This window comes from Myxocyprinus asiaticus, chromosome 9 (assembly GCF_019703515.2).
Source record: "Myxocyprinus asiaticus isolate MX2 ecotype Aquarium Trade chromosome 9, UBuf_Myxa_2, whole genome shotgun sequence".
NCBI lineage: Eukaryota > Metazoa > Chordata > Actinopteri > Cypriniformes > Catostomidae > Myxocyprinus > Myxocyprinus asiaticus.
In genome coordinates, this window is record NC_059352.1 from 12864677 (window position 1) to 12877212 (window position 12536).

At 38.8% G+C, this 12536-nt stretch overlaps 1 protein-coding gene across 7 annotated transcripts in view; it reads left to right on the top strand.

Annotated features, from left to right (window-relative positions):
- The window catches only part of LOC127445628 (forkhead box protein P1-B-like), a 263267-nt gene that overhangs the window by 58788 nt on the left and 191943 nt on the right, over positions 1 to 12536 (top strand). For 4 of the 7 annotated variants that reach the window (XM_051705821.1, XM_051705818.1, XM_051705826.1 and 1 more), the window contains exon 4: positions 5944 to 5992. The exons of the other annotated variants lie outside the window; for them this stretch is intronic. The gene's annotated coding sequence lies outside the window, so the exon portion shown is untranslated. The remainder of the gene's footprint in view (positions 1 to 5943; positions 5993 to 12536) is intronic. 7 annotated transcript variants of the gene reach the window in all.

Genomic DNA, 12536 nt, shown 5'->3' on the forward strand with positions numbered 1-12536 from the left:
TTTAACAATTATTTTAGTACTTTTGAATAAGAAATATTGGGTAATAAGAAAGACAATTGTCTACAACCATCTGTTGCCAATTGTTGAGATCATTTCAGATTTCAACAGAGCAGATAGGTGAGTTATATGACTTTTTAATGTTTTTTCAAAGACTTTTTAAAGGCATAAATGCAATCCAATAATAGATCCTACTGTAAATATTTATTAAATAACAAAACCTAAACAAGCACAAATTTGCATATTTCATACATTTATTCAAAAAAATAAAAAATAAATAAAAATCCAATTCCACAGGGGCTGTGCTGTTGCTGAATAGCAAAGCAAGAAACAGAGTATTTTAGTATGGTGTTCAGTCCACATTGGTGGAAAAATGCACGTTCAAGAATTATTAACAGAATCAAAAGTCATAAATTATTCGTTTTTTTTTTTTTTTAATGGAACAGGTTCTGAATAGTCTTTTCTCTAATCTTTTCATTCTCTGAGACACTCATTTCTTGACCACATTCATTACTGTCACATTACCGTAACATTATAAACCATATCTTCTGAGTTTATACTCTGAGTTACAGTATACTGTCTAATGTAGCCCCCTCTCATCATACTCAGTGTGTTAACCACCAAGCCACAGTTCCAACACATTCCCTGTTTCTTTGTTATCCTTAGATGATTTATGGTGGTGTAGGAAGTTCTGGCAAACTTCACAAAAGCCTCACTTTCCTTATGGTTAGTTTTTGTAGAACATGCTTCCCAATAAGCAAAAATTAAATGGTCACAGGTAGAGAACTCAAGAAGAATAGTGTGAGGCCAGTGTCACTGGGTGGTACAACACAGCATAAAGTTTGACCCTTTCATCTTTGCAATTTCAAACACTCCCATCTCGTGACCAATTTCATTACTGTCACATGATCTTCATTAACGCTACCCTGTCATATTTCATTTCAGTTCATACTCTGAGTCACGGTAATCTGCTAAATGTAGCTACCTCTCTCGCCATATTGCTTTACCGTTTAACCCTTTTTTTCACTTCTTCAAGGACAAATGGTGTACATGAAGGCAGATCTCCGTGCGAAAGTCCCCGAGCTCTCCTGAAGCAGCAGATCCCTTTTCAGAGCCAGCTGTTCTTTCAGATAAACTCTGCGCCGTGCTCGCAGATTCTCTTAATATGACTCCGAAGGGTCGGGCTCAGGAGAATTGATGCAAAACAAGCTTGCCAGTAGAAAGAGAGCATTGAATTGTTTGTCAGCTGGCCCTCGTAGTGCCGCAGCACTTTTTTATTAGGCGCCCCACTCATTCATGAGCAGATGTTCAGCGCAGGACCGAGCTGCAGTTAGCGTGAACTCTGCTGCCCTCTCAGCCGTTGGCTGCAAGGACGTTGGCAGCGACCCCGGCTTTTGAGAATTCATTCCCGGCAAAAAGCGCTGTACACCGCCTCACCCATGCCACTTTTTTTAGCCGTGTTGCCCAGCCCCGGAGCAGACCAGAGATGGAGGAGGGGTTTACTTTGACAGGCCATCAGTCTTCTCTCTGACACTGATGAAAGACTCGCCTAGGTCAACTCTGGGGACGGGGCCCCAAAAATTCCCGAAGACAATTTTGCTCAAGTTTATCATTAATTTTTGTATGACGTCCTCTGTATGAAAATAAGCCACCTGGCAAGAAAACAAAAGCGACTACTCCTGGTGCAAGTCAGTTGGGTCTTCCCATGAAGGTACCCTTGAAAGAGGGAATTGAATTGCTATATCAGTTTTCTAAACCTGGTCCTGGAGTTCCCCCATCACTACACATTTCGGATGTCTCCCTAATTTAACACGCCTAATTAAACTCATCAGCTTGTTAGTAGAGGCTTCATGTCCTGTATTGGGTGTGTCAAATAAAGGTAGACATCCAAAATGTGCAGTGTTGGTGGAATTTCAGGGACAGGATTAGGAAACTCTGCAGTGTAAGGGATAATCTACAGTCAGCCAGTCATTAACGCAAAATAAACCTTGACAGGGTGGTCAGGACCCCGACACTGAACAGAGGTTTATTTTGCAATAATAATCGTATGAATGTACATTATACCACTTATTACATGGCTACCTACCAAATAAATAAATATTTGGATGTGAAATATTGATTTGCGTTGAAATTACATTATTAGCCTATGTGAAGAAAGAGACAGCGGGATCTCCAGAAACAGCTGAATTCCACCTCCGGTTTGCGTCAGAGTTCTGTTGGTGTTTATTTAGCCAAACTGATAGTCTAACTGCTCATTATCTGGCCTATTACAAGAGTACTTGCAAAATGTAATCTTTGGGTCCATGTTGGTTTCACAAATAAAAAAATAAAATGTAAAAATAATTTGCAAAATAATTATTTAACCTCTTCAACTCTGCGGACCTGCCGGCGTGTGCAAAAGGGGGTGCTATGTCAAGTCTTTTTAAAATTGTTTTGTTTTTTTATATATTTTTTCACAACACACATCGTTTCAAAGCAGCTTTACAGTAAATCATGCATTAACAGAAAATGAAATTGTAATATCTAGTCTTAGAGTCATCATTGTGTAGTTTGATTAAATATGATTGTTAATTGTGTATAAAAATTGAGTGAGCAAGACGAAGGTGACTGTGTCAAGGAACACAAAACTCCATAAGATGTTGGTTAATGGAAAAAATAACCAAGGCTCACTGTGGGGGCCAGTTCCCCTCTGGCTAACCAGCATGAATATAATGCCAATATTAGTTATTTATATGCTGTGCAAGTCATGGTTTAAAATTAGTAAACTATGTAAGTGTTAAGGGCCAGTGTTTAAACAAAGATTTTGTATGATCTGTAAGATTAATGACTAATGTCTTTGAAGTCCATACTGGATTAACTGCAAAAGTTTACAATGATGCATTGTCCTTTGTTAGTTGCCCGATGAAGGCTTTTGTTGGCAAATAATTGAAAGTCTATGTATTTAATTTTAAGAGTGTAGTCCATCATTAGACCAAGGTGATGCAGGCATAGATCAGTCAGGTTCATCGCAGTTCGACCGGCAGGTCATTTTGGTGAGGTCTATCCTACGTCCAAGGTTCAGGCAGTGGCATATGAAGTATCCCTTGTCTTATGGTTGGAGTTGGCATCAGTTCATCCCCTGAAGTCCATCGTAAAAGACTGAAGTGATGTCTGGCTAGCACCGGCTGCAATTAGTCGTCATCACTCACAGACACGTAGCAGTGGAGTACAACACCAAGCAGGAACGGAGCTGGATCTGGCTGGCTCTGGTAAACTCGGGATATGAGTCCCGAGGTTGAGACAGGGAATCAAATAGAATAATATTAGCATAGATACCATTACAGTTTTTTTTTTTTTTTTTTTTGCAGAGTTATAGAATTCCTATGTCGCGAAAATGTTTTACTCTTTAAATATTTAAGTCTCTGAATACATAAGTCAGGCATATAGGGTATCGTTTGAAAGCTTAGAATCTGATCTTTTTATAGATAACCATCACTTCTACATTTATGTTAAAAAAAATAACAAAATAAAGCCTGAAAATATATATATATATTTTTAAACAAATAATAGCAAATAATTATTCTGCTCTACTTATGCCAACATTTCCTATGCCAATTTGGTTGCTTAGGAGACCTGGCTGGAGTCACTCAGCACACCCTGGATTCGAACTCGTGACTCCAGGGGTAGTAGTCAGCATCAATACTCGCTGAGCTACCCAGGTCCCCAACATTTCCTTTAAGTATTTCAGCTTTTAATGAGACTTTAATGTTGTTTTTGCTGTTTATGGATGGTTACACCACGTCATTTTTGACTTTAAAAAAACATTACTTTAAACTCAGTAATTGTTTTGTGTGAATTGCATTTTTTATTTATTTTTGAGTAATTGAATACAAGCGTCACGTCATTGACCCAGGAATGTCCTGGTCAGATCCTGTTTGTTACATTAAAGCAGAGCTTTTGGCACAGCCCAAACATTTTTGTACACAATTTTGCTAAAGTTTATCTTTCATTATTTTATGATGTTCTCTGTATGAATATAAACTACTTGGCAAGAAAACAAAACTGCCCTTGTAGAACAAAAGCGTCTTTGCATCAGTCAGGTCTTTTCTGAAGGTACCCTTGAAAGAGCGAATTGCTTTATCAGATTAACGCAGGTGGTTTCAGCGAACGTGCTGGTCAAATCCTGGTCTCTATGTTAAAGCCCAGCTGCTGCTATGGTTAGCCAGGTGGTTCGTTTAGCTTGGTGACCTCAATGCACTCAAGAGACTTAAATAACAACCAGTACAGATAAAGTATTATTGTTTCATTTACATAACACCATTATGTTCATGTTGCCTTTTTCGTTACAAGCTTTGCATTTAAACCAGCATATGTTCTCCATAGAAAGTGTGAAATGTTTTTCTTCCCTTTCGTTGCTGTGGATGTGTGGCAGTAATTGAAGGATGGTGACGTTTTTTACTAGGTTTTTTTTTTTTTCTTCATTCTTCTACTTCATGCACTTGTTTCTTCAGCACGTCTTCTACTTCACACTATCTAATTGGCCATTTTCAGGTTGGGTTTATGAGAGCAAAACTAATTAGTGTTTCTAAATTCAGAGAGAGAGAGAGAGAGAGAGAGAGAGAGAGAAAAGTAACATGGCTGAATTGATTGTTCTGGTTTCCTCTCTGATGTCCTCTCTGGTGTCAGGCTCATAACAATGAAATAAAGACTAATCACTTTCAAATTGCTCTTCTTTTTTTTTTTTAACCAGCAGTGAATGTCACTCTCTCTCCTGCCATTTTGTTTGGCACAGTCACATGCCTGGTAAAAAAAGTATGTGCTTGCCCTCTTTACAAACTTTTTCCTTTGTATTTCGTGGGAAGGCTTTGCGGGGAAAAAACAATGCGGGGTGTTTTTAGGTGGGGTTGTTTCTTCTTTTGATTCGGAATGTCCTGGTGACAGATCGGGGAGGGTGGAGAGTTTACAGTAGCATTGACTTTTCGCCCGTTACCTTTATTCAGAGAAATCCAGCTGCAGCGTGCCCTCAGGAAGCCCACCGCGGGGAGCACACACACACATGCACACACACCGGCCCCCTAAAAGAAAGCCTGTTTGAGTTGGCAGACGCTTTCGTCTCCGGGAACTTTTGCTGCCTCTGCAATAATGACACTAGTGGTGACTGCGCTGGCCAGGCGGCCCGCCATTATGCTAACCAGGATATGCCTTTTCCACCTCTCTCAGGAAACACATTTTTGCCTCTCCCTCCCCTAAGCGACAATAGAATGAGTGAAGATGAGTGACTGGTATAAGTCCATTGGGGATTGGGCTAATCTGAGACCAGTAGTGGTCCCCCAACACCAACGCTTCCACTGGGCTTTCATTTAATATTGAATAAAAAAAAGTTTATAGGTCAGTTTAACAATGTACCGTAAAGCTTGCACTATTTATATTTTTCCACCTTGCGCCAGAGGGATTTACGCAGAGAGGGCCAGTAATTAAGAAGCTGAGGATACAGGGTTAGGGAGGAAGAGTGCTTAAATGCAATTAGAGCATCTACGTGAATCAATCTGAACCCAATTACAGTTTTCTTGAATGTGCTATTATTTGTTGAATCAAGGGAATTTTGCCCTTTTTAAGATGCTAAAAATGTGTTGCGAGATTATTTAAACGAGGCGTAAAAATAAACGACGGAAGCAAGTAATGAACAGACATTTCAAAGTGACCTCTCTCCTTCCCCTGTTATCTTGTTCTCCTCACAAGAACAAAACTCCATTTGATTTGTCTGGAGATAAAGCTATCACAATATCGGCTGGATAATTAGCACAAATTCACATAATAATTTTTTTTTTTTTTTTTTTTTTTGGTAACTGGATGTGGAGCACCAGTCTCTGATGATTCGATGTTTCCTCGTGTTTTTCTTTTCTGTCCTTCTCTCATTTGTCTTCTCTCTTCCATCATTACTCTTTCTATCTGCTGTCTGTTCTGCAGGCAGGAGATTCCAGTGGTCCAGCCCTTTGGATGCTGAGAATTCAGAACGGTATGTGTTAGGGTTTTAATAGCAAGTACAGTGGCCCCAAAATGTGCTAAGTCACACTTAAAAATGAATTTTATTGCATTAGATAACAAAATATTAAATCAAGTGGCATCTGCAAAAAAGTATATTAGACCTTTTTTCAAAACTTCATTTTTTTTGCCATTTTTTGCAAGTCCTTTTAACCAACTGGTCTCAAGGTCATTTTTATGGATGTTTGGAGTCAGTGCCGGATCATGGTCCTGCATTTTGTACAGTATATCTATTGTTTTATCATTTAAAACTTTTGTTACATTTTGCTTGAAAAGTATGTTTGTGTACACAAGCTTAATTTAAAATAAATGACATTTGGTTTGATATTTTATCATCTAATGCTATAATAATTACAGGTGCATCTCAATAAATTAGAATGTCGTGGAAAAGTTCATTTATTTCAGTAATTCAACTAAAATTGTGAAACTTGTGTATTAAATAAATTCAATGCACACAGACTGAAGTAGTTTAAGTCTTTGGTTCTTTTAATTGTGATGATTTTGGCTCACATTTAACAAAAACCCACCAATTCACTATCTCAAAAAATTAGAATACATCATAAGACCAATAAAAAAAACATTTTTAGTGAATTGTTGGCCTTCTGGAAAGTATGTTCATTTACTGTATATGTACTCAATACTTGGTAGGGGCTCCTATTGCTTTAATTACTGCCTCAATTTGGCGTGGCATGGAGGTGATCAGTTTGTGGCACTGCTGAGGTGGTATGGAAGCCCAGGTTTCTTTGACAGTGGCCTTCAGCTCATCTGCATTTTTTGGTCTCTTGTTTCTCATTTTCCTCTTGACAATACCCCATAGATTCTCTATGGGGTTCAGGTCTGGTGAGTTTGCTGGCCAGTCAAGCACACCAACACCATGGTCATTTAACCAACTTTTGGCAGTGTGGGCAGGTGCCAAATCCTGCTGGAAAATGAAATCAGCATCTTTAAAAAGCTGGTCATCAGAAGGAAGCATGAAGTGCTCCAAAATTTCTTGGTAAACGAGTGCAGTGACTTTGCTTTTCAAAAAACACAATGGACCAACACCAGCAGATGACATTGCACCCCAAATCATCACAGACTGTGGAAACTTAACACTGGACTTCAAGCAACTTGGGCTATGAGCTTCTCCACCCTTCCTCCAGACTCTAGGACCTTGGTTTCCAAATGAAATACAAAACTTGCTCTCATCTGAAAAGAGGACTTTGGACCACTGGGCAACAGTCCAGTTCTTCTTCTCCTTAGCCCAGGTAAGACGCCTCTGACGTTGTCTGTGGTTCAGGAGTGGCTTAACAAGAGGAATACGACAACTGTAGCCAAATTTCTTGACACATCTGTGTGTGGTGGCTCTTGATGCCTTGACCCCAGCCTCAGTCCATTCCTTGTGAAGTTCACCCAAATTCTTGAATCGATTTTGCTTGACAATCCTCATAAGGCTGCGGTTCTCTCGGTTGGTTGTGCATCTTTTTCTTCAACACTTTTTCCTTCCACTCAACTTTCTGTTAACATGCTTGGATACAGCACTCTGTGAACAGCCAGCTTCTTTGGCAATGAATGTTTGTGGCTTACCCTCCTTGTGAAGGGTGTCAATGATTGTCTTCTGGACAACTGTCAGATCAGCAGTCTTCCCCATGATTGTGTAGCCTAGTGAACCAAACTGAGAGACCATTTTGAAGGCTCAGGAAACCTTTGCAGGTGTTTTGAGTTGATTAGCTGATTGGCATGTCAAAATATTCTAATTTTTTGAGATAGTGAATTGGTGGGTTTTTGTTAAATGTGAGCCATAATCATCACAATTAAAAGAACCAAAGACTTAAACTACTTCAGTCTGTGTGCATTGAATTTATTTAACACACGAGTTTCACAATTTGAGTTGAATTACTGAAATAAATGAACTTTTCCACAACATTCTAATTTATTGAGATGCACCTGTATGCATGGAAAGTTAAACATTTTTTTAAAGTGTGGTTTTATTGTCCAAATGCTTTTTTTGGGGCCATTGTATGTACTTTACCATTATTACATGCCAGTGGTGATTGCTTTAAAACTACATCGGAAGTATGGCTTTTCCTAAAATTCCATATGGAATGCAGCAATGATATGTTTAACCCTTAAATGCATGGGAATTTCACCAAACATTCCTACATATTCAGGTCTTTAGAGACTCAGCAGTTATATCTATCACAAATAGATCTACAAAATGGGGCCTGGGTAGCTCAGTGGTAAAAGACGCTGGCTACCACCCCTGGAGTTCGCTAGTTCGAATCCCAGGGCGTGATGTGTGACTCCAGCCAGGTCTCCTAAGCAACCAAATTGGCCCAGTTGCTAGGGAGGGTATAGTCACATAGGGTAATCTCCTCGTGATCGCTATAATGTGGTTAGTTCTTGGTGGGGCGCATGGTGAGTTGAGCAGGGTTGCTGTGGTGGATGGAGTGAAGCCTCCACACGTGCTATATCTCCGTGGCAACATGCTCAACAAGCCACATGATAAGATGCGCGGGTTGACGGTCTCACGCAACTGGGATTCATCCTCTGCCACCCGGACTGAGGCGAATCACTACGCGACCACGAGGACTTAAAAAAAGCACATTGGGCATTCCAAAAAAATTTAGAAATTAGATCTACAAAATGCCTAGATGGTGTACAGTTTTCTAAATATTTTCAGTTAGACAGTTAGAAAATAATAGAATAAAATATATTTTGATGTTTTATTTTTTTCATATATCAAAGAGAAAATGCAGCAAATTAGGAAAAACCTAGAACAGGATTCATTACTTTCAGACTGAAATTTCATGAGATGCAACTGGTTGTCAAATACATATTGAGCTACACATAACACATAAGGTACACATAAGCTACACAAGTATTTTCTGTGGCATTTATTGTGTCTAAATATATGCACAACTTACATAATTTCAGTAGTACACACAATTGACAATAATCAGATCATACTGTTCATGTGTTGTACTGGCTGTAGTTCACTTCCATGTTGTTTCTTCATCATATAGCAATCTCAAATGTAAATCAAGTCAATCACTGAAACAAAAGCACCACCTTGAGTAAGAAATAGCATGCATAATAAGTTTGTGTAAACGTATATGTGATACTGATAATTTACCATTGTTGCACAGAAAATCATCGTGATATAGCATTTATTTGTATTGATATAGTACTCATTTCTCTTGTAATAAACAAAGAAATAGATATCATGTGATATCTCATGTGAATGTGAAAAATCATGTCTCATCATGTGAAAAAAAAAAAAAAAAGACACTTACATATCAAGGATCTCCAGTGACCCTATACACATTTGGTACTCAAGCCATTATATATAAGAATAAAAAAAAATTTGGGCACAACTCCAAAAAATGGATGAGGTACAGGGTGTGGAATGAGGTCTCGGGTCACTAAAGACAGATATGCATTTAAGGGTTAATATACATACTAATGATCTAAATTAATTGCATATCACTCTTTGTGCATTTCAATATTTTAGTGAATAACACATCACTGGCGCGCTGTTTATTTTTTCTACATGAATATGTCCATAGATGTCCACTTGGACGCTGTGCTTCTCTTGAAGTCTGTGGGATCTTTATGATCGCTATATGCATCGGATCTGCATCTGAGTAAAAATATGAATGTGCGCAACTTTTCAATAAACTGCCAATAATTGAAATGGTGATGTACGTGGTTGACAGTGAATTAAATTTAAAAACACCGCTGTTGAGTGCAGATTGTTTGCCGGCTCGGAGATACATGCACGGTTATTTGCAGTCATACTTAACAGATATATATCAGCATTCATAATCTGATATTTTGCCTATTTTGTTGCAGTTCTGAGCTTGGTTAAGAATTAAGAAATTTCACTGTTTGAGTAGCAGCCTGAGCAGCTTTTGGGAGAAACAGTGCAGATACAAAAAACAATAGTGCATCCCCACTTTTGATAGCCGCCACTATTACATGCAAATTAAAAGTATTAACTGTTGGAAAGCTCTTGCCATTTATATGCCTTTTGGCACGCCATTAGCATGTCCGCAATTTTGGATGTGTTAAAGTTGATCCATTTTAAGAAACCTGAATTTCTCAGTTTGAATGTACTGTCACTTTGACCCAAGTGTCACAAGGCCTTCGCTTCCTGTGTAATGTGTAAACACAACAAATAAACCATGACTTTGCCCACACAACATACTGCCAGCCTATGTTCAAACCCTCTTGTTTAACGTAAACATTCATATATGACCTTTAGTCACCAAAAAACATTGTGGCACATGACATACCATTTTAGTGTTTATTTATATTATATTCTAGAGGGATAGTTCACCCCAAAATGAAAATTCTGTGTTCATTTAATAACCCTCACGTTGTTCCAAAGTCCAAAAGATTTTATTTTTTCCGTAGAACACCAAATGAAAATGAAAGCTTCAGTCACCATTCACTTTCATTGCATCTTGTTTCCTTTCAATGAAAGTAAATGGTGACTGAGGCTAACATTCTGCCTAACATATCCTTTTGTGTTCTGTGGAGGAAATTTGGAAATTAGAGTACATGATGGCATAATTTTCATTTTTGAGTGTATTATACCTTTGAAACATGTGCAAAACATACATTAACCCAGAGTATACCCAAAAGTCACTTCTTTCATCAGTGTGTGTTGTGAATATGTTTTAGTCAATTTTTGTTGCATTGAATGGCACTTGGACTGTTTCTCTGTTATCGCATCACATGTGTGATTAATGGAGCTACTGCAAAGACTGTAGTCCAACCAGCCCGTCCAGACAATGTTATAGAGAAGTACTTCTAACAGTTACGCCCGCTTGCAAAACTGTGTACGTTACAGATTGATAGTAAATGGAAAACATGAATGTAAATTGTGTCATTTGATAATGTAAATGGAGAGCCGAGCTATTTTCCCCCGCCCCCGTAAAGAAATCAGCCGTATTTACATAGTCAGTTGTGCTTATGAGACTTATGGAAATCAATCTCTTGTCATTTTCCAACTACACAATTTCATGGTAGTTCAGAGATCACCGATTTGAAAGTCAATACGGTGACATTGGCTCGGATCCATGTGAGCAACATGAATTAAACATAACAAACACAAAAACATGCTCTTATGACAAACTTTTTCATGAGTTGCAATGCAGTAATCCTGCGTGCAACGCAAATGAACCCAGACTGTACAAATATTTCCTCTTGAATATTGATTTGTGGGGCAATTTGCAGGGAATTGTAGCTTTTTTGAAGGTACAAACTTTTAGCAATCTGAGTTAAAAAGCACTCCAAATACATCTAAGTGCAGGTTATTATTTAGTTATTCTGATTTATGACTAACTGAAAGCAAAAGCAGGTTAATTCAGATTTTTGTTTTCTCTTTTATCTGAACTCCTTGTAGGTTTATTCCATTAAAGTGTACTTTGCAGTGTCCACTGTTTGACTAAGTGGCCAGCGAGGCCACAGTGACGTGAATTATTGAAGCGTATCAACGCTTAAATGTCTTGCACGTGGTTTACCACTTTCTTTAAAAGCACTTTCAGGACTTCTGATTGCTTCTTGCATGTTGTAGATTGGTTATGACTAATGAGAGGACTACATTTATAAATCCACACGAGGACATGAAAGCTCTCCTTGCTGTTGAATTTAACCTTTTCAATATTGACTAATTATTTAGGTTAGGGAAGATCTTAAGGCACACTGCGGCACTTTAATACATTTCATTAGTTACGTTAGTCAACACTTTTCAGAGATTTAATATCTACATTGTGACGCTTTCGACTGTAGCCTTGTGCACTATTGCAGATTATGACATTTAATAATTGAACTGTGCAGGTATGTTGACTGTTTTATAAGACCTTTGATCTACATTCATATTGCAGTTTTTGGATGAACAAATCACATTGAATCTATTTTATTTCAGATCCTGGCAGCTTTCTTAAGTGGAAATGAATCAGATATGCATTTGATTCTTTTTTTTAATTTATTTTTTATTTGATTTTCTCCCCTTTTTCTTCCCAATTTGGAATGCCCAAGTCCCAATGCGATCTAAGTCCACGTGGTGGCGTTGTGACTCGCCTCAATCCAGGTGGCGGAGGACTCAGTTGCCTCCGCGTCTGAGACCATCAATCCGTGCATCTTATCATGTGGCTTGTTGAGCACGTTACCACGGAGACATAGCGCATGTGGAGGCTCCACGCCATTCTCCGCGGCATCCACGCACAACTCTCCACGCGACCCACCGAGAGCAAACGACATTATAGCGACCGCGAGGAGGTTACCCCATGTGACTCTACCCTCCCTAGCAACCGGGCCAATTGGTTGCTTAGGAGACCTGGCTGGAGTCACTCCAAACGCTCTGGATTCGAACTTGCGACTCCAGGGGTGGTAGTCAGCGTCTTTGCTCGCTGAGCTACCCAGGCCCCCCAAAAGCATTTGATTCTTGTGCATTGGGGCTTCAATGTAAACAGGTCGGAATTCATGCAATTTTATGTCAATCTTTATGATATTAGTCATAATTGCGTAGT